At 43.1% G+C, this 22,801-nt stretch overlaps 1 long non-coding RNA gene across 1 annotated transcript in view; it reads left to right on the top strand.

Annotated features, from left to right (window-relative positions):
* LOC141236384 (uncharacterized) overlaps nucleotides 1–4,927 on the top strand; it is a 49,930-nt gene extending 45,003 nt beyond the window's left edge. The window contains exon 4 of the long non-coding RNA XR_012302049.1: nucleotides 3,263–4,927. This is a non-coding gene — a long non-coding RNA (uncharacterized lncRNA). The remainder of the gene's footprint in view (nucleotides 1–3,262) is intronic.
* Nucleotides 4,928–22,801: the final 17,874 nt, after the last annotated feature.

Genomic DNA, 22,801 nt, shown 5'->3' with positions numbered 1-22,801 from the left:
AAAGGGACTTCGGTCAGGTTGACTGCTTTGCCGTGGAGTTCCACTGGTCCTAAGAGTTTGAAGGCACGTATGTGGCAGGTAGCGCCTTCTCCATTCTTCATTTAAAAGGCTCGCTTGGGCTCCTGTGTCCCACAGTGCTGTTATCAGGAGTCCATCTAGCGGGCACTATATAAAGCATCTTTCGCTGATTAGGCCGATGATGCTATCTTTACTGACCGAGGAATCCTCCTCCCAGGAGTTCATCATTTGACCTCCACACTGGGCATTAAGTAACTGATGCCCCTGTCTCTCTTGCAGCTGTTGTAGACGGAAACACACTTGGGGATAGTAATGACGCAGCTGTTTTAGCTCATATGCCGTTCTGGGGTTTGGTGAGATTTGGATTTGCTTCTGGGACCTCCTCTGTGTCGTGGTTACCAGTCGCCCCTCTCTGGCAACCTCCTGTCTTTTAACCCAAAAGACCATGACCATTGGCATTCCTTGGCATAATGTCCTTCCTCACCACATCTTAGTCAGTGTACACATACCGTACTCTGATTTGATGAACGGCACGCTTCACAAGCCGGGTATCTTCTGTTTTGGAACCCACTCCTGGGTCTGAGGGATGCAGGTTCTGTTCTGGAATGAATCAACTTTTTCATCTCAATCAACTCAGCTCGCAGTTCTCCTATTACTTCTTCCCAGTCAGCGCTGGCGGTCCTCTCTTTTGTTGGTGCTTTAAGGTTCCCTCTCGGAGGTGGCACTGGAGGGTCTCCATGATTATCTTCAGACTGGCCACTGGGGGTCTCCAACCTCAGCTGACTCATTTTGGTGATTTAGAAGCTAATTTAAAAAAACATCACAGTATAAGATAATGCCTTATCAACACCAGGTCTGATTACCAAGGCATTGCAGGATGCAGCAAGCCTCCATGATAAAGGCCGGGGCAGCACATGTGCAAAATACTGAGGCAGACAGCCACTCACTAACCTACCAATTCATGGAGGGGGTGACTGTGTAGTATTATACATGCACACCGATGGAGTTTGCATAGGGCACCAATCACTCAGATATGTGTGATGCACAGTGTCTGGCTTGCAGCCTATTGATGACGCCCATACTATTAGATCAGGGGGGCTGCCCAGCACTATATACGTGCACCCCCACAGGACAGACGCCCCAATTTACCCAGCCAACACTAAAGAGGCCTGGCTGCATCCTGCACAAAAATGTGTAAAAAAGATGAAAAATAGTGTATAAGATAAATACACCACATGAGGTAAGGGTCGATATTTTGACCAAAATACGCAAGCTCGCAACCCAGCATCAAGGGTCCCCATACTTGCGAGTCCTAACATTAAACATTAAAAATATGCAAACTCCATCGGTGTGCGTGTGCATGTATAATACTACACAGCCACCCCCTCCATGTAATCTGACCTGGTGTTGGTAAGGAATTTATCTTTTACTGTGATATTTTTTGATTTAGGAGCAGAGCCTTTCTTTATCTTTTGTTCGCTCTCTGACTCCAAACTAGCTGCCTCATTCATTTGTTCAATTAGGATTTTGTCCAGAATGCCAGGATCTTCTAGGTACTGTTTCAGCTGCGACTTGATGTATGTGCTGATTAACCCTGTTCCCAATGATCTCAAGAACTTCTTCTGGACTAGTCCAGCATCAAACCTCTCGTCCGCTTCTACATCTCTGGATGCAAACAACAGTCTATCCTTCAGTTCAATTTCTCTGCACAAGAAACTTTGGGGTGATTCATTATTTTTCTGTGAGAGGTTAATGAGTCGGTGGAACAATTCTGAAGTACTCTCTTCTTTATAGTGCCCTTTTAAAATCATCTTCAGTTGTTGCAAGGTCAATTGACTCTTCATTTCTAGCATACTACAGAGGTTCATTCCTGGGCTGATCACTTCACCACCCCCTCAACGATTTCATCTGGCTGGTAGCCTTTCTGTAAGCCTGCATCAATCTGGTGAAACAAGTTCATATAAGACAGTTTCTCTTTCTGTTCACACTCTCCAATCTTTCCCAGGATCTTGAATTCTTTACTTATGGTGATTTGTGGTGTTAGAGAGGACTGTCTTCCTGATTTATCTAACCCGAGCAGGTTAAAGGTTCTGTCTGAGTCTGTCACCCGTTAAGAGATTTTGGTCGATTCCTGCAGGGCTGTTGTTAGGGTTTTGAGTTGTTCTTTCAATTCCCGTAGTTCAGTCTGCGGACAGAGATTCCCGCTTTTGGTAATTGGTGCCGTCCCTCCATCCTCCAACTTCAACCTGGTTAGAAACTGTGTTAGCTCCTGGAGGCATGTCCCCATGACGTCTTCAGCTTCTTTCTCCCCCAGCTCATCCATTTTTGCATTAATGGCAGCTAACAGTTGCCTGCGGTTGTGTGCTTTAGAAATCTGTTCTTCTGACATCTTTATATGCTACTGTTCTTAATTCTTCGCAGGTTAACTGAAGAAACCGCTCACTAATTCTGTCTATTTGTATTTCAACATCCATTGCTGCTAGTGAGTTTTCTTTAGGGATGGTCCCCTTTAAGTGGTGTAGCAGAGTTAAGTTGAGGTGCTGTGCTGCTGTATTTTTCCAGACACTTTTCCTCTTCTCCCTCTAGACATTAATCCCCGCTCAGTCCTCCCCATATGGGCCACCAATGCTACACGCACACCGCTAGGTTCAGATAGGGCGAGACGGGTTTCATAAATTCATTGGAATCCTGGAGGAACTGTTACTCAGGATGACCATAGGCTGCAGCTTCTCTCAGGCACATGATAGATTCAGTTGCTGACCAGACACATCTGACAAGAGTCTTTTTCAACAGTTTAACAGTGGGATTTAATCTTAAGCACGGCCAGTGCAGTTCAGGGATATTACAGCAACAATCTTCATTACAGCACAGTCTCATAAAGCAGGCACATGAGTTCATATCACAGCTACTGATGATGACTAAACAGCTCTGACTGTTTACTTATGTTAACCTATCTAGGGAATGCAGAGTGGAGGATAATTACCATGTCTTTCCTAGAGGCTCAGATGATCCTGGCTGTGGATGCTCATGTGATGCTGTGCTGATGCATCATGGTACTGATAGCAAAGTATACAAGAAAAACTTCTTTGTGAAATCCGAGGCTAAAGAGAAGCAAAGATGGGGCTTAACTGCAGGAAACTGAGTAAATTTTATATAAAAGAATTGCAGAGTGTGATAAACTTGGTGAGGGGTATAGTAGCTGGATTGCGTCTTTCATCATGAATTTTTTTTTTTTTAATTCCAGACATGCTTTATTATCAATACCAATTTAACACTTCTGAAGACATTACAGAAAGAAGACATCAGAAATCAATACAGAGATGGATTTCGTACAGATGGCGGCATTTGATGAGGCATGTTGGCCAATGAAGTTGATATGGGAAAGAATTAACCATGCATTTACATCAGATTCTCCCCGAAGTCATTTGGGTTCCAAAAAGGAGAATATATATGGGTTTTTAGCTCGAACAATGAAAAATATTCTGTGGTCTGGGACACTTTTTGCTCATACTGGAAAGTGAAAACTCCATTCGGCCCTGTTTTACATTTCATTGGACCTCTGTTTATTGATGGAACAAGTAAAGGATTATATGTACCACCATCACTTACTGTCATTGTATCAGATACACATATTTTAATGCCTGCTCGAGCTTCAATGGTGGATGAAAACATTTTAAAAATTTCCCGTTTTGTTATAAACTCTATATAATACAGTGATGTATATGATAAACACATTTGATTTATAAAGGTGTTTTACTTTATATATACTTTGTTGCAAATTTACATTTTCCCCTACAGGTGTTCATATCTCTTATGTAGGTATCTCATGTTAGAAAAAAAATAGTTAATAGGAGTTATATGCATTTACATGTTGTTATAAACATCAATTATGCAGTCATTTTCTTCATTTAAATATATAGTATGGCACCCTCTTGTGTTCAAAGTGTATATCAATGTGCAGGTGCAGTTAATGTGCTTAGTGCTGCTGGACATGCATGCTCGGTCTCTCTCCTCTGTTTACTGTAGACAAGCCAATAGCTGTCTGCAATGGTTCTCAGGTAAAAAGCCGAGCTTTAGCAATAGCCAGGGGCGTACATAGAAATCATGGGGCCCCATAGCAGAAATTCTAATTGGGTCCACCCTCCCAAAAAAAAAATAATTGTCAGCGTCACAGAAGACCATATCTCACAACTTTTCAGCCTTTGTATAGTCATTTTCCTCCTGCTGAAGTCTTAGATTCCTCTTTCAGTGCCCCCATAAAGTATAATGCCAACAAAAGTGCCCACCAAACACAATATGATACCCCCACAGTGAATTCCTCCACATTAGCCTCCACATGCACAGTATAATGACTCAACTGTACCCCACCTCAATTCCTAAGGTAAAGTATGGTGACCCTAACACAGTATAATCCCCCAACTGTGGCCCTCACACAGCCCTCCATGCAGGATAATGGGTCTACATACAGTTTAATTGCCCCATACTATATAATGGCCCTCCAAACAGTAAACAGTATAATGGCCCCCACACAGCCCTCCACACAGTATGATGGACCCCATACAAACCTTCATGCTGTATACTTTCTTGCATACAGTATAATGGCCCCCCACATAGCCCTCCAAATATTAAAATGGTCCCCCACATAGTCTTCCATATAATGTAATGCGACCCCTCATAATCCTCCATATAGTGGGATGTATTAACAGAAGCATACAGTCTAGATCACGTGAAGTCATTATCGGTCTTTACTCCTCTTTGGTCAGACCTCATCTGGAATACTGTGTACAGTTTTGGGCACCACATTTTAAAAAAGACATAGACAAACTGGAGCAAGTTCAGAGAAGAGCGACCAGAATGGTGACTGGTCTGCAAACCATGTCCTATGAGGAACGGTTGCAGGATTTGGGAATGTTTAGCTTGCAAAAAAGAAGACTGAGAGGAGACTTAATAGCTGTCTACAAATATCTCAAGGGCTGTCACATTGTAGAAGGATCATCTTTATTCTCATTTGCACAGGGAAAGACTAGAAGCAATGGGATGAAACTAAATGGGAGGAGACACAGATTAGATATTAGAAAAAACTTTTTGACAGTTAGGGTGATTAATGAGTGGAACAGGCTGATACAAGAGGTGGTGAGTTCCCCTTCAATGGACGTCTTCAAACAGAGGCTGGACAGACATCTGTCTGAGATGATTTAGTGAATCCTGCTTTGAGCAGGGGGTTGGACCAGATGACCCAGGAGGTCCCTTCCAACTCTACCATTCTATGATAATGCACCCCCTTAATCCTCTATATAGTATAATGCGCCCCATGATCCTCCATATAGCATAATGCACCCCCCATAATCCTCCATATAGTATAATGCATTCCCCATAGTCCTCCATACATTATAATGCACCCCCATGGTCCTTCATAGAATATAATGCACTCCCCATGGTCTTCCATACAATATAATGCACCCCCCCATGGTCTACCATAAAATATAATGCACCCCCATGGTCCTCCATACAATATAATGCACCCCCCATGGTTCTCCATACAATATAATGAACCCCCATTTTCCTCTATACAATATAATGCACTTGCCCTGGTCCTCCATATAATATAATGCACCTGTCATGGTCCTCCATACAGCATCATTTTTGAAACACCATTTTTTTATTGTTAGGAATTTAGAAGGGTTAAAAGTTGACCAGCAATTTCTCAATTTTCAAACAAAATTTACAAAACTATTTTTTTGTAGGGAGCGCATCAGATCTGAAGTGACTATGAGGGGTCTATATGACAAAGTACCCAAACGTGACACCATTTTAAAAACTGCACCCCTCAAAGTGCTCAAAGCCACGTTCAATAAGTTTATTAACCCTGCAGGTGCTTCACAGGAATTAAAGCAATGTGCAAGGAAAAAAATTAAAATTGAACTTTTTCCCACAAAAATTTCGATTTAGCCCCAAATTTTGCATTTTCACAAGGGTAACAGGAGAAAATGGGCTATATAATTTGTTGTGCAATTTCTCTAACAGCAATCAGAGAGCGGGATCAATGAAATGGGTCCCTGCATTTCTGTCAGTGGAAGCTGTCTGCATGGAGCAGTCACTGTTTGATTTCACACAGTGACCGCTTAAATTCATGATGGACATAGCTCGTCATGATGCGGGAACTGACACTTGCTCATGAAGTGCTATGTTCATCATTCATCGTTAAGGGGTTAAAGGGAAACTGTAAGATCAAAAAACTGGATGAGTTGTAGTTTTTAATGACAACTTTTTACCATATAATGTTCTGTTAAATGGGAAAACAAATCCAAGTGGGGTGAAATGGTGACAAAAATGCAATTTCTTCACTGTTTTTTGGGGATTGTTTTTACAGAAGTCATTCTGCAGCAAAATTTACTTGGTAATATGATTCTCCCAGTCAGTATGATTACAATACCAAACTTTTTATATTTTAAGGGGAAACAGTCATGTAAAAAAAGCTATTAACCTGCAGATATGAGGTTAATCTGCAGGTTAATAGCGTTCTAAAGCTGCCTGGTTCACGCACTGAGAGCCCCGCTGCCAGAAGGGAATTACCTTTATTCTTTGCAGCAGCCTCAGGCTTTCAACCATAGGGGTATGGCTAGTGCAGCTTCAGTCGCTGCTCAGTGCATAATGAGCGATGGCTGTAGCTGCGCCCCGGCACTGTTTGACAGCCAGCTCTAAACCTGAGCTCTAATGTTGAGCCGGCTGTCAGTCAGTGCCAGGGCGTGGTTTCAGCCACCACTCACTATGACGGAAGCTACACCGGCCGCACCAGCATGACTGAAAGCCCGAGGCTGAAGAGAGGAATAAAGTTAATTTCCTCCCGGCTGCAGGGCTCTCAGTGTGGGCACCGGACAGCTTTAGAACGCTATTAACATGCAGAGTTACCCCATATCTGCAGGTTAATAGCATTTTTTTTTAACATGAGAGGTTTATTTTAATAGTTAAGAAAATTCAGAACCTTCTTTAACAAAAAAGGTTATTGTCACTATTTTCTGAGACTGGTAACCTTTTCTATTTATTTTTTTGTCCAAGGAACTGGGTGAAGGCTTATTTAATTGGTTTAATTGTTTTTTATTGTATGTTTGGGGAGAAGCGCAGAAACCAAGAGATGTTTCATTTTTTTGCCTTCCACCATTTAACGTACACTTTAAGTACTTTTATACGTTGAGCCTTTTAGCACAGAAATAATAAGTTTACTCTTGTACTGCAGTGCGTAAGACGTGCCAGTGACTCACTGACACAGCCTGTTAGGCCCTGCTTATAGCAGAATCAACAAACCACCGTACTGTGGGGTCATCAGATGACCTTGGGGTACCATGGCAATTATCACCATCAGCGATTAGGATCACGGGGGGGGCGATGGTATCAAACGGAATCTTTAAAACCCCTTTTAACAACTTAGGTGCTGTTGTCGCAATTGACAGTGGAAAGGGGTTAATTGGGCCCGATCGTTTCCAAAACCGGTAGGGGCCGAAGCTGCAGGGTGTCAGTTTTCGTATACAGCTGTCACTCATGAGAATTTTGCTCACTTGCAGGTGCTATACACTTATTCCTAATCGCCGATCAGGAATGAGGCCTCTTTATGACTGATGTTTTAATGTGTATTGGTGGTTTTTAAAGGGAATCTGTCACCACTTTGGAGTTACCAGACCTCTACTATGGGCATACAGAGTATAGAAAAGTAAATCTATACATACCTGTATGGCCCATGGTTTTTCACAGGCTTGGTGTCCCCCGGATGCCAAGCTATCTTCGCCCATCTGCTTGTTCTTCTACCAATTCCCCGCCTATGTACATGTTTACCATATTTCCCCCCCTCCCTGCACGTCACAGGGCCCTGTGACATGCGCTTTTTTCCCCCTCACCTCCCGGCGCATGCGCAAAGCGCAGCTCACAGGGAGCGAGCTTTGTTTCCTCCCAGGCCCGTTTGGCTGAGTACAGTGCAGCAGTGTTCTATTGCGCAGGTGCCGGGGAGTCACTGTGAAAGTCTCATTTATACTAACATAAGCCCATCTTTTTATAGGGGGGGCTTGGTTACATAAGAGATTGCATAATGGTTGCATAACTATTTGCATGAGTATTGGTAAGACAATGATTTGGCAGAAATACTGATTTTGTGAGATGATGGATTGTCTTTATGGCACCTGAACTACTGTACGTCTCAAATACCAGCGTAAATAGTTTGTCCTTGGCCGAATAGAAGCCTGGAGTTTCTCATTGTTCCATCTCAAAAGGGAAATTTTATCTTCACTTCAGAAGCCAAACTCCCATCCAGTCAAAGCCAAATATTGCACAATATAGTACAAACAAGGATGAAGTGCAGACATAAGATAACGCCACTAAAGAATATTCAGGAAACAAAAATCAAAATGAAAAGGAAATGTAGCAATTTCTTTCACAATTCCCCTTTTTTATCATCTTGCATACCTTTCTAAAATACCTTCCCTGCCTCACCATCACAGGTCTGCAAGACAACCCTACTACATAAGGTCCAAGGCTAAACCTATGTAAATTATGGGATGATAGTCCTGCACAGCATCTATTCAGATGAATCTTGTTAGTCAGACTTTCTATGCCTATCTACCATTACTCTAACAGTTTAAAACAATGTATCAATATTATAATAAAAGATATATAATTGATTTATAACTGCAAACATTATAGATGATATAGTCCATATGAATTAAAGATTAACCACTGAGTGACCACCAATATGACTTAAAACTGACCTGAGCTATAAGTGAATTTAGAATCCTCCTACGGGTGAAAATGCAGCAGCTGTCGGCTGTACACTATAGCTCACTTTAATTACAAATTCCCTAACGTATCCTCCCCAGTCTGACTTCTTGCCTCTTTTTTTTAAACTTCCAATGGAATTTTGTTTGAGAACTCCCAATGCATGCTGAGATACTCAAATGAGCCCTCATCAGGGGGCAGAGGCTGCAGTCACCTCCGTAGCCTCTGCTGCCTCCCAAAAACAAAGCGGCATCAGCGACGTCTGTTTCAGGGCTGGGCTAGTCCTTACTCTAATGATAATGTGTCGGTTGTAAATTCTGACGTATTCTCACTATGAGCTTCCTGTGCTATATTCTTTTGAATTCACAGTGCGCTCCCTTGCCAGCTTTAGAGAGAAATGACAAGCCAGAAGGAGAGAACAATATAGCAAAGAGAAGCCCAAAAAGGTTATATATAAAAATGCAAAAAGTTTATTTAGAACAATTTAAAAACTGTAGTAGCAGGTCACCAAGAAAATTCCAGGAGACAGTGCAGATAGACCAACGCATTTCAGCTTAGCGCCTTATTCTAGAGAGAAATGACAAGCCAGAAGGAGAGAGCACTCTCAGTAGAAATTGTAAGGAGACCACGAAGCAAGCAATGACTAGCCCATCCCCTGAAACACAGGTCACAGATGACGCTTTGTTAAAAGGTCCGCAGCCTCTGACTCCTGATGTTGTCCCGTGTGAGTATCCCAAAATTCACTGGAATTCTCAAATGAAACATCGTTGGTGTTGCACAGCTTCTGGATACCCACAGTTGCGGTAGAAACTTCACAGAGCAGATTACATGGGATAACAAGCTTTTACTTCTCAGAACATGAGGTAAAGGAAAAAATGCGCAGTCACTCAGTACTGCACCAGGAAGTAAGAACAAAACTGAAAGTACAAGAGAGACTTTTTTTTCTTTTACAATACAGTAAACAAGGAAACTTTACACAACATCGCCATCTACTGTCAGATCAGCATAAAGTCCCCCTTCACACAAACAAAGAAGTCCACAACTGTTGCATATACCAACACCCTTTCTCAACAGTAAGGACTTATTCAGTCAAACCTAATTTCTTCATTATTCTCTGATGTTTTTCAGCATTCAATGCCTTTGTGAAAATGTCTGCTGTCATATCTTCAGTTGGACAATATTCTAATTTCAGGATTCCTTGTTCCTGATGGTCCCTCAAGAAATGATACTTCACATCAATGTGCTTGGTTCTTGGGTTAACTCTTTCCATCTGAGCAAGAACAAGACATCCCTGATTGTCCTCATTTATTTTTGTTGGTTCCAACTGTGCTTGTCCTAGGTCTGTTAGCAATTGTCTAAAACCATAGAACTTCTTGACGCGCATGTGCTGCTGCAACATATTCTGCTTCTGTTGATGACAGCATTACTATTGATTGTTTTTTACTAGTCCAACTAATTGGTCCACCTGAGAGAAAGAAAAGATAGCCACTGGTAGATTTTATGTCAGTTGGATCTCCAGCCCAATCCGCATCAACGTATACAGATAAAATGCATTCATCACTTGTAGGCAGTTTCAGTTTAACATTGCTGGTTCATTTCAAATAACTTATTACTCTCTTCACAGCATTCCAATCCGCTTTATTTCTCTTGGACACTTTTCTACTCAGAATTCCTACTTCTGCTGCAATGTCTAGCCTTGTAACAGTCGCTAGATACAGTAATTTTCCTATCGCCATTCTGTACTCTTCATTATTTGGTAACACATTTTTCTCACTACTCATCTCTTTAAGATAATTAGTTTCCATTAGAGACTTTGCTGGTTTTGCATCCTTCAATCCAAATGTTTCGGATATGTCTTGAATCATGTGATTTTGATTAAGTAGGAAACTTCCATCTTCTTCTCTTTCTATTTTCATTCCTAAGTACGGTTTCACATTTCCCAAGTCTTTGATCTCGAAATGTTGATTCAGGATTTTTAGTATGTCCTCTTTATCTCTTTTTCAAAACGAACTAAAATGTCATCAACATATATGAGTACATAGATCCATCTGACCATTAGTCTTTTTGTGTACAGGCAAGGATCAGCTTTGCTTCTTTTAAATTTTTCATTTGTGAGCACCTCTGTGATTTTATCATTCCACACTTTAACAGCTTGTTTTAAACCGTATATACTTTTCTGTAATTTGCACACCATGTTTGGGTTACTTTCATCTTTGAATCCTGGAGGTTGTTCCATGTAAATATCTTCTGTTAAGCTTCCATTCAAAAATGCTGTCTTTACATCCAGATGTTTCAGTTCCATTTGTTTCATTTCTGCAACTGCAAACAAAGTTCTTATTGTAGTATGTTTGACAACTGGAGCAAATGTTTCATCATAGTCTTCTCCATATTTTTGAGAATAACCTTTAGCTACGAGTCTTGCTCGGCATCGTTCAGCTGTGTCATCTGTTCGTTACTTTACTTTAAAAACCCATTTACATCCTATAGCTTTTCTTCCTTCTGGTAATTCTGTTAGTGTCCATGTTTTTGAGTCATGCATGGATTTTATTTCTATTTCTGTTGCCTCTATCCATTTATTGGCTTCTTCTTCAGGAAGTCGAGATATGTCTTCCCAAAGTGATGTGTGCACACCATGTATACGATGCGTGTATACGATATACGATGTGTGTACACCGTGTAAATGATGTGTGTGCATCGTGTATCCGATGTATGTGCACCGTGTATATCATATGTTTACACTGTGTAAATGATGTGTTTGAACTGTGTATACGATGTGTGTGCACCGAGTATCCAATGTGTGCTCACTGTGTATCCGATGTGTGTGCACCGTGTAAATGTTGTGTGTGCACTGTGTATCTGATGTGTGTGCACCATGTAAATGATGTGTGCGCACAGTGTAAATGGTGTGTGCACACCCTGTATCCAATGTGTGTGCTCTGTGTATCTGATGTGTGCACACCGTGTATGTGATGTGTGTGCACTGTGTAAATGATGTGTTCACACAGTGTAAATGATGTGTGCACACCCTGTATCCAATGTGTGTGCTCTGTGTATCTGATGTGTGTGCACCGTGTAAATGATGTGTGCGCACCGTGTATGTGATGTGTTCACACAGTGTAAATGATGTGTGCGCACCGTGTATCCAATGTGTGTGCTCTGTGTATCTGATGTGTGCACACCGTGTATGTGATGTGTGTGCACTGTGTAAATGATGTGTGCGCACCGTGTATGTGATGTGTTCACACAATGTAAATGATGTGTGCGCACAGTGTAAATGATGTGTGCACACTCTGTATCCAATGTGTGTGCTCTGTGTATCTGATGTGTGTGCACAGTGTAAATGATGTGTGCACACCCTGTATCCAATGTATGTGCTCTGTGTATCTGATGTGTGCGCACCGTGTAAATGATGTGTGCGCACCGTGTATCTGATGTGTGCGCACCGTGTAAATTATGTGTGCGCACCGTGTAGCCAATGTGTGTGCTCTGTGTATCTGATGTGTGCGCACCGTGTAAATGATGTGTGCGCACCATGTATCCGATGTGTGTGTACAGTATATCTGATGTGTGTACCATGTATCTGATGTGTGTACCATGTATCTGATGTGTGTACCATGTATCTGATGTGTGTACCGTGTATCTGATGTGTGTACCGTGTATCTGATGTGTGTACCATGTATCTGATGTGTGTACCGTGTATCTGATGTGTGTACCATGTATCTGATGTGTGTACCGTGTATCTGATGTGTGTACCATGTATCTGATGTGTGTACCGTGTATCTGATGTGTGTACCATGTATCTGATGTGTGTACCATGTATCTGATGTGTGTACCGTGTATCTGATGTGTGTACCATGTATCTGATGTGTGTACCGTGTATCTGATGTGTGTACCATGTATCTGATGTGTGTACCGTGTATCTGATGTGTGTACCATGTATCTGATGTGTGTACCGTGTATCTGATGTGTGTACCATGTATCTGATGTGTGTACCATGTATCTGATGTGTGTACCGTGTATCTGATGTGTGTACCATGTATCTGATGTGTGTACCGTGTATCTGATGTGTGTACCGTGTATCTGATGTGTGTACCATGTATCTGATGTGTGTACCGTGTATCTGATGTGTGTACCATGTATCTGATGTGTGTACCGTGTATCTGATGTGTGTACCATGTATCTGATGTGTGTACCATGTATCTGATGTGTGTACCGTGTATCTGATGTGTGTACCGTGTATCTGATGTGTGTACCATGTATCTGATGTGTGTACCGTGTATCTGATGTGTGTACCATGTATCTGATGTGTGTACAGTGTATCTTATGTGTATCTGATATTTCTGCTGTACTGTCTGTCTAAAGATGAGAGCTCATCTAGAAAACTCAGGATGAACAATGTCATAGATCCCAACCAGATAAGCTAATGAAACACTACACAATGAAATTCATAATTGTACCCATAGACCGTGAATGGAATATAGATTTACCCTGATACAGAGCAATACACATGTTTTAGCCTATTTTATGTCTGGCATTCTGTACAAGAACCAGGAAGCTCAGGATGCACAATGCTTCTGTATACATGCATAAGTGAAATGTATTTTTCTGTCAGTATATTTCATTAATATGTCATTAGGTTATATGTATAGCATTGTTTATCCTGAGTTTTTTGATTCAGAAGTAATAAAACTGACACACGTATATTGTTATGTATTAGAGAAAATTTAAACTCCACTTAGGGTCTATGAGAATAACAATGAATTTCATTGTATACAGCAGGGGTCTCAAACTCAGCTGGGCATATGGGCCGCACACGGAAAAACATTTAATTTGGGGGGCCGCATTATTTGCATGACAAAGTGACATTTTTAGTGATACCATTTTATCTTCTATACACCTTTTGAACTGGTCCTCATCTTGCAGACATGGTCTCCCCTCCAGGTCCCCCATATTGCAGACATAGTCTCCCCTCCAGGTCCCCCATATTGCAGACATAGTCTCCCCTCCAGGTCCCCCATATTGCAGACATGGTCTCCCCTCCAGGTCCCCCATATTGCAGACATGGTCTCCCATCCAGGTCCCCCATATTGCAGACATGGTCCCCCATCCAGCAGACATGGTCTCCCATCATGGTCCCCCATATTGCAGACATGGTCCCCCATCCAGGTCCCCCATATTGCAGACATGGTCTCCCATCCAGGTCCCCCATATTGCAGACATGGTCCCCCATTAAGCAGACATGGTCTCCCATTATGGTCCCCCATATTGCAGACTTGGTCCCCCATCCAGGTCCCCCATATTGCAGACATGGCCCCCATCCAGGTCCCCCATCCAGCAGACATGGTCCCCCATATTGCAGACATGGTCCCGCATCCAGGTCCCCCATATTGCAGACATGATCTTCATATTGCAGACATGGCCTCCCATCCAGGTCTCCCATATTGCAGACATGGTCCCCCCTCCAGGTCCCCCATATTGCAGACATGGTCCCCCATATTGCAGACATGGTCCCCCATCCAGGTCCCCCATATTGCAGACATGGTCCCCCCTCCAGGTCCCCCATATTGCAGACATGGTCCCCCATATTGCAGACATGGTCCCCCATCCAGGTCCCCCATATTGCAGACATGGTCCCCCATCCTGGTCCTTATGTTGCAGACATGTCCCCCATCCAGGTCCCCCCCCATACTGCGCACAGGGCCACCCTCCGCCCCATACTGCGCTCAGGGTCCCCGTCCCCCCATACAGCGCTCAGGGTTCTCGTCCCCCATACTGCCCACAGTGCTCCCCCTATACTGAGGACAGAGGAAAAAAAAAGTGCTCACCTGTCCTCCGTTCCCTCAGAGTCCTTCCTGCACCTGTGGCCCCCAGACACAGACCCCGTAACGATAGCGGCTCTCTCCAGCAGCCGCCGACATCAGCGCTGTAATGCAGTGTATTGCCGCGCAGAGACCGGCTCTCTGCACAGCAATACCAGTGTCAGCCGCCGGCCTATCAGAGGCCAGCAACTGACATCTGCGCATGGCAGTGACGTCATACGCTGCTGCGCTGGGACGCAGATGTCAGCTGCTGGCCTCTGATAGGCCGGCGGCTGACACTGGTATTGCTGTGCAGAGAGCCGGTCTCTGCGCGGCAATACCCTGCATTACAGCGCTGATGTCGACGGCTGCTGGAGAGAGCCGTGATCGTTACGGGGTCTGTGCCTGTGGGCCGCAAGAAGCAGCCAGAGGGGCCGCGTGTTTGAGACCCCTGGTATAGAGTATCATCAGCTTATCTGTTCGACATCTATAGCATTGCTCAGGCTGGACATGCTGGTTCATGAACTGTATGACAGAAGTATAATAAAGATTGACAAGCATGTTTTACTATGTATCAGTGCAAATTTATATTTCATTCCATATATTTTATTAATATTTCATTGAGTGGGATGTGTAGAGTAGCATTGCGCATCCTGAGACTCCTGATTCATGTACAGAATGCCAGACATAAAATACACTAACACACGTATATTCCTATGTAATAATAAGTATATATTTCATTGATGGTTTCTTGGGTACAAATTGGGTATGAATGGTATGAATGTGATTCATGTCAGTGTCCCATTCCCTGATGAAGCCGCACCTGAGGTGAAACATGTTGGGGAGACTTGTGATTTAATGTCTGTTTGTCCTATTCTGTTATAAAGTTGGTGACTTCTCGTGTTTCGTCCATATCAAATATAGGTGTATACCTTATAATATGAGATTGAACAGATTAGGGACAATATTTTAGTAATACCCTACAGCAAGTTTTCTACAATTAAAAATTAAAGTTATATTTTATGACTTATTAGTGAGGGATTCCAATATGGGGTCCGTTCCTTTGCACTTATGCTTAGGATTTCTATATGCAGATATATCCAATCTTACTATTTGGATCTGTAATATACTGTCTGTCTCCATCCTTTTTGGAGGCCTATTGCCCTTTCTTTTTAATTGGTTTCTTGTTTTTATGTATTAATAATAATAAAATTATATTTTAATTATCAAGCTGGAATCTCTTTATATCTGACAGCACTTCTACTTGTTGTAACAGATACGGATTATGAATGATTTAAATATCATATCATGTGACATATTTCTCCATACACAGTTTTACATGTGAAGCTCTGAATGATCAGATGCTTCTTCCTTGATTCTGTCATTTATATAAGTGACAGGTGGAATGAACCAATCAGCTGCTTGCTCTGTTTTCCATCATTTCAGAGTGACAGTAGAACCAACCAATCAGATGCTTTCTTTTTCTGCCCCTTGTGAGATGACAGTTGGAATGTGTCGGTTGGTTCCGGTGAGGAGCTTCTGGTTATATCTGACCCCAGCCCTGGTACTGTGCAGATATGGGACGTCACGTGCCGCCTCTTCTGGGATGTAAATGACAGTATATCATGGCTTCTGTAGGGACAGTGTCATGTACAAGCTGATATATCAAAGTCATAGAAGTCCACGTTCCAGCAGAGATCTCAGCACAAAGACTCAGCGTCTTCCGCACAAGTCACCGTCCAATGATCTGCAAGTTACTTCCAGGTAACAGAATATATATGGAAAATTACTGGCAAGACGGTAAATTCAGAGGGTTAAACCTATGTACAATGTAACTTATTATTTTGACCCACTAAGAACAGAATTGAAACCGAACAGAATAACTACCTGCCCTAAATGCCAGACACCTAAGACTGTATCTCATGGGTTTTGGTTATGTACTCATTCAGGTAATCAGTGGAGGATTGTCGGGGAGGGGGTGAAAGAAATTTGAGGTCTCAACTCATACTGTTTAATTCATGGTCTGAAGGCAATGATATAGAAAGGACCAGCCCCGGCACTCACGTGTTGATTAAATGCTTCTTTAATGGCAATCCACATAAAGCAAGACATTTCAGCCTCTCCCAGGCTTTTGTCAATTGTGGCACAACACATTCAACATGATTATATGTCACATATAGCCACGGAAATGACTTCATATAAATTAACATAAAAAGGAGGAAACAAAAAGAAAATATATGCAAAACATTCTAGGTATATTGGTTCCTCCTTTTTATGTTAATTTATATGAAGTCATTTCCGTGGCTATATGTGATATACAATCATGTCGAATGTGTTGTTCCACTATTGACAAAAACCTAGGAGAGGCTGAAATGTCTTGCTTTATATGGATTGCCATTAAAGAAGCATTTAATCAACACGTGAGTGCCGGGCTGGTTCTTTCTATTTGTTCAAGTTGATTCCCCATGTTCACCAGCTTGTATACATAGTGTCGACTATTCATTGACTTTACTTGAAGGCAATGATGGCTCCAAACATTATATGTATCCATCTTGTTTATTACATGTGCTCCAACTTGAAACATTGGTTGTAAGATCAGTTACCACCTTGTCCGAACTAATCACAAAAATAAAACAAAAATATTACACACCGATAGGGTAGATGCCGAAAAAAGGAGGAACAAGCAAGTAAATTCCTAACAAAATGGAAGCTACTGTATCTATTTCTAGATATTGCTCAAAGAAAGAAATAACGTAGAAGTGACCTTCTAGAGTCTGAAAGCAAAATTGGCAATTTATTGAGATTTCAATGTCCCAGTTGAATGTAGATGAATATTGTTATGTGTATTTGTGTATTTATGGTAATGATTATAGATTTTGATTTTAGGTTTTGTTACATAGGGATCGCTTTTCTCTGCATTTGATAATGTAATATGTATTGTGATATTCTGAGGCCTGCGCGCCCAACACTCTGTAGATGAACCCCCTATGTGCGAGCGAGCTTTATATTTTGTGTTGTATTCATTGCATTGTAAAATCAAATAAAAATTACTTACAAAAATGAGTCATACCTAATGATCCTGATTGTAAAGCAACTATTGATTGTATAATTGATTGCGTCTTTGTCATAAAAAGCTACAAATGTTTTAATCTGAGAAAACGAAATAAAAATTCACTGAAAATAAAATAAAAATGAGTCAGTGGGTCCTACTCTATGGGGAAAGAGCGGACATATTGCCTGTGCTGCGGGGAATAAATATGGATGATACTCTAACATAAATAATGGAAGCCTATGAACATCACTGGGAAAAAAGAAAACTAGAAAAATGTTCAAAAACAAAATACACTTTGGTACATTGGTGAGCATTCATAGGAGCACAGGTCGCACCGCTTATTTTACAGCAGGTTACGAATACTCTTTTTTGCAATTTTGAGGAGTATTTTTATACAAGAAGTAATAATTTGCAGTAACTCACATTTATAGTAAACAGGTTTCCATAATGCTAAGACCTCGCTATATATGCAGGTACACATGCAGGACCGGTTTTAGACATATTGGGGCCCCCAATCCTGAAATATTCCACCAACAACACTGTTTGGCCTCGTGCCCATGTTGAGTATTTGGTCAGTATTTTATATCAGTATTTGTAAGCCAAAATCAGGAGAGGAACAATCAGAGGAAAAGTATAATAGAAACACGTCACCACTTCTGTATTTATCACCCACTCCTGTTTTTGGATTACAAATACTGATGTGAAATACTGACCAAATACTGAATGTGTGAACGTAGCCTTACACTGGTACCAGTGTAATCAATGTGCCATCAGTGTGTCATTCGTGTGCCGTGTGTGTGTCATCGTGTTTTTCCTGTATGGATACTGGAAATGAAATTACAATGCTTCCACTATGCTTTCAATGTTAAACACATACACACGGCACATGGACTGTACCCAGGTGCCATCCGTGTGCTGGATGTGTTTACACCCATAGACTTGTATTGGCCCCTGTCATCCGGCTGCAGGGAAAAAAATGGACATGTGAGCAGCACCATAGGTTGAAATGAGTACATTTGGAATCCCTAAAAAAAATGTCACACGTACTGTATGGATGCCACACGTGCCGGAAACAGTGACGTAGGAAGGGGGCCTCAGCGTAGGGTCACACGACCGTATAAAACATCTTTCAGAGTTTCATTCTGAAAAGTGGAGCAATTTTTTTCTCACTTGTCTTCCGTGTACAATCCGTGTTTTACAGCAGCAGTTATTAACCCTTTACCGGACCATTTACAGTTTCTTATGTTACAGAACTGCAATGTAAAATCGGATTCTACATTGTGGCATCTGATTTTTTATGACGCACCCATAGGCTTGAATGGGTGTCTCATCTGGTTTATGGTAGGAACTAGTGCATGCTGCAATTCGGTCAGTGAAAAAAAAATCCCTCATCTGCACTGCCCCATTGGATCACATTGGTCCGAGTGCTGTCTGGTTTTATCACGGTTAACACTCGGACTGAAAGTACAGTCATGTGAATGAAATCTAACAGTCAAATAGAAAACATTAGCAGAATTTCCATCTTTTTGTACATTCTACCTCACAAATGGCAGAATAAAAAGTGATAAAATAAAGTCCTATATGTCCCCCAAACTACCCTGCTAAATCCCCTCTGGCTTTAGTGCCGATGCTCCCGTGTCCCTGATAGTCATTATTCAATTTGCAGCTAGAGGTAGAGCCACAAGATCACTGCAGCCAAGTACCACGACTGCCATAGACTTCTAGAGCATCAGTGCTGGAGCCGCGGGGGAGTCATCATTTCATGAGAATTATTTTTACACTCGCAGAAAACCCCTGTAAGGTCTGTTCACTTGCACAGTTTTTCTGCGGATTGTTCTGCATCAAAAACCAGAGTGTTGGCAGGAAAAATTCTGCGTTTTTTCAGCCTTTTCGTTTCCCATTCATTTGAATAGGGAAAAAAAACACTGCAAAAATGCTGGAAGAATTGACATGCAACGGATTTATAAAAAAAAAGTGTCTTGTGGTCTGTGTCTGTCTGTCTGCTGTACTGGGAGAGTTTGGAGTTGTATAGTAGACTGCACTATTCCATACTATAGTATGTTCAACCCTTTTCACACTTTTTCTGCAGTGCGTCCGGGGGCTCTGCTTGAATCCCCCCAAAATAGGATTCACACAAATTCCCGATGGGGCCACAGACTACAATGACACAAGCGGACTTCAAATGAATTCCATTTGCTTTTTTTTCTGATATTGATCCTCTGATTTAGTTTCTTAAAGTCCCTGTTTGTGTTTTTTCTTCTAAGCGTCCATTTTTCTGTGGCTGTTGGAACAGACAGACATATACAGAAAAAAATCACACATGGAATTCATTTGAAGTTCATTCCTGTCATTGCAGTCTATGGCTCCATAGGAAATTCAGGCAGAAACCACCAGGCTCAGTAAAGAAAAACAGTGTGAACAGGCCCTAATGTAAAACGCTTACATAAGACATAAACTGTGCTTAGAGATGATCCCTATTATGGTGACACTACAATTACAGAACTATATATGCAGCACATAACAGATATACCCTATACATGTACACACCTATTTTATATACACTGCTCAAAAAAATTAAGGGAACACTCAAATAACACATCCTAGATCTGAATGAATGAAATACTCTCATTGAATACTTTGTTCTTTACAAAGTTGAATGTGCTGAAAATAAAATCACACAAAAATCATCAATGGAAATCAAATTTATGAACCAATGGAGGCCTGGATTTGGAGTCACCCCCAAAATTAAAGTGGAAAAACACACTACAGGCTGATCCAACTTTGATGTAATGTCCTTAAAACAAGTCAAAATGAGGCTCAGTATTGTGTGTGGCCTCAACGTGCCTGTATGACCTCCCTACAACGCCTGGGCATGCTCCTGATGAGGTTGTGGATGGTCTCCTGTGGGATCTCCTCCCAGACCTGGACTAAAGAATCCGCCAACTCTTGGGCAGTCTGTGGTGCAACGTGACGTTGGTGGATGGAGCGAGACATGATGTCCCAGATGTGCTCAATCGGATTCAGGTCTGGGGAACGTGCGGGCCATTCCATAGCTTTAATGCCTTCATCTTGCAGGAACATCTGACACACTCCAGCCACATGAGGTCTAGCATTGTCCTGCATTAGGAGGAACCCAGGGCCAACCTCACCAGCATATGTTCTCACAAGGGGTCTGAGGATCTCATCTCGGTACCTAATGGCAGTCAGGCTACCTCTGGCAAGCACATGGAGGGCTGTGCAGCCCTCCAAAGAAATGCCACCCCACACCATTACTGACCCACAGCCAAACTGGTCATGCTGAAGGATGTTGCAGGCAGCAGATCGCTCTCCACGGCGTCTCCAGACTCTGTTACGTCTGTCACATGTGCTCAGTGTGAACCTGCTTTCATCTGTGAAGAGCACAGGGTGCCAGTGGTGACTTTGCCAATCCTGGTGTTCTGTGGCAAATGCCAAGCGTCCTGCACGGTGATGGGCTGTGAGCACAACCCCCATCTGTGGACGTCGGGCCCTCATACCACCCTCATGGAGTCTGTTTCTAACCGTTTGTGCAGACACATGCACATTTGTGGCCTGATGGAGGTAATTTTGAAGGGCTCTGGCAGTGCTCCTCCTGTTCCTCCTTGCACAAAGGCGGAAGTAGCAGTCCTGCTGCTGGATTGTTGCCCTCCTACGGCCCCCTCCACATCTCCTGGTGTACTGGCCTGTCTCCTGGTAGTGCCTCCAGCCTCTGGATATTACGCTGACAGACACAGCAAACCTTCTTGCCACAGCTCGCATTGATGTGCCATGCTGGATGAGTTGCAGTACCTGAGCAACTTCTGTGGGTTGTAGAGTCCGTCTCATGCTACCATGAGTGTGAAACCACAACCAACATTCAAAAGTGACCAAAACATCAGCCAGAAAGCATTGGTACTGAGATGTGATCTGCGGTCCCCACCTGCAGAACCACACCTTTATTGAGTGTGTCTTGATAATTGCCAATAATTTCCATCTATTTTCTATTCCATTTGCACAACAGCATGTGAAATTGATTGTCAATCAGTGTTGCTTCCTAAGTGGACAGTTTGATTTCACAGAAGTTTGATTTACTTGGAGTTATATTCTGTTGTTTAAGTGTTTCCTTTATTTTTTGAGCAGTGTATATACATTATACACATACTGTAATGCACACGCCCGGGCTGAGCGGCGTGTGCGTGTGATTGTAGTGATTCCACTGGACCGTGCCGGAGAGTGAATGCCTGGAGGGGCGTAACTAGGTATTCACCCGATCCGACCAGGGTCGCACGACGGCATACGACGCCAGTGCACCAAGGAGGAACCGAGCAGAGGGACCAGGTGCTACTCCAGGACAGACCCCAGACACGGCTGTTGACCCACACAGGGGAACACAGGAACAGACTGGTAGGCTGGCGCACAGACTGGTGGGTATAGGCAGGCACGACTGGTATGCAGGCAGGCGGGTATGCAGGCAGGGGGGTACAGGCAAGCACGGCTAGAGTGCAGACAGGGAGGCACTAGCAGGTAGGAACACAGGCGGGATAGGACCCAGTACACACTGGGACTCAGGAACAATACAGGCAGAGGGGTACAGGCAAGCACAGCTAGAGTGCAGACAGGGAGGCACTAGCAGGTAGGGACACTGGTGGGATAGGACCCAGTACACACTGGGACTCAGGAACAGAACCACAGATGTGGCGGACAAACACAGCAGAGTGAGGCCGCCCAGAGAGGTGAGCGAGAGCAGGGCAGGGCAGGACGAGGCCGCCTGGAGCGGTGAGAATGAGTAGAGCAGGACAAGGCCGCCAGGAGCAGTGAGCAAAGGGTCAGAGCTGAGCGAGACTGCCGGAGCAGTGAGCAAGAGTAAAGCAGGACGAGGCCGCCTGGAGCGGTGAGCAAGAGTGGAGCAAGACTGCCGGGGCAGTGAGCAAAAGGATAAGAGCGGAGCGAGACTGCCGGAGCAGTGAGCAAAAGGGTCAGAGCGGAGCAAGGCTGCCGGAGCAGCGAGCAAAGGAGTCAGAACAGGCTAGAACCGCCGGAGCGGTGAGCAAAGGAGTCAGAGCAGGCTAGAACCGCCGGAGCGATGAGCAAAGGAGTCAGAGCAGGCTAGAACTGCCGGAGCGGTGAGCAAAGGAGTCAGAGCAGGCTAGAACCGCCGGAGCGGTGAGCAAAGGAA

The sequence above is a fragment of the Phyllobates terribilis genome, unplaced genomic scaffold, assembly GCF_046119375.1.
Source record: "Phyllobates terribilis strain yellow unplaced genomic scaffold, ASM4611937v1 Scaffold_694__1_contigs__length_805567, whole genome shotgun sequence".
Taxonomy (NCBI): domain Eukaryota; kingdom Metazoa; phylum Chordata; class Amphibia; order Anura; family Dendrobatidae; genus Phyllobates; species Phyllobates terribilis.
This window is presented reverse-complemented; position numbering and strand designations above follow the sequence as displayed.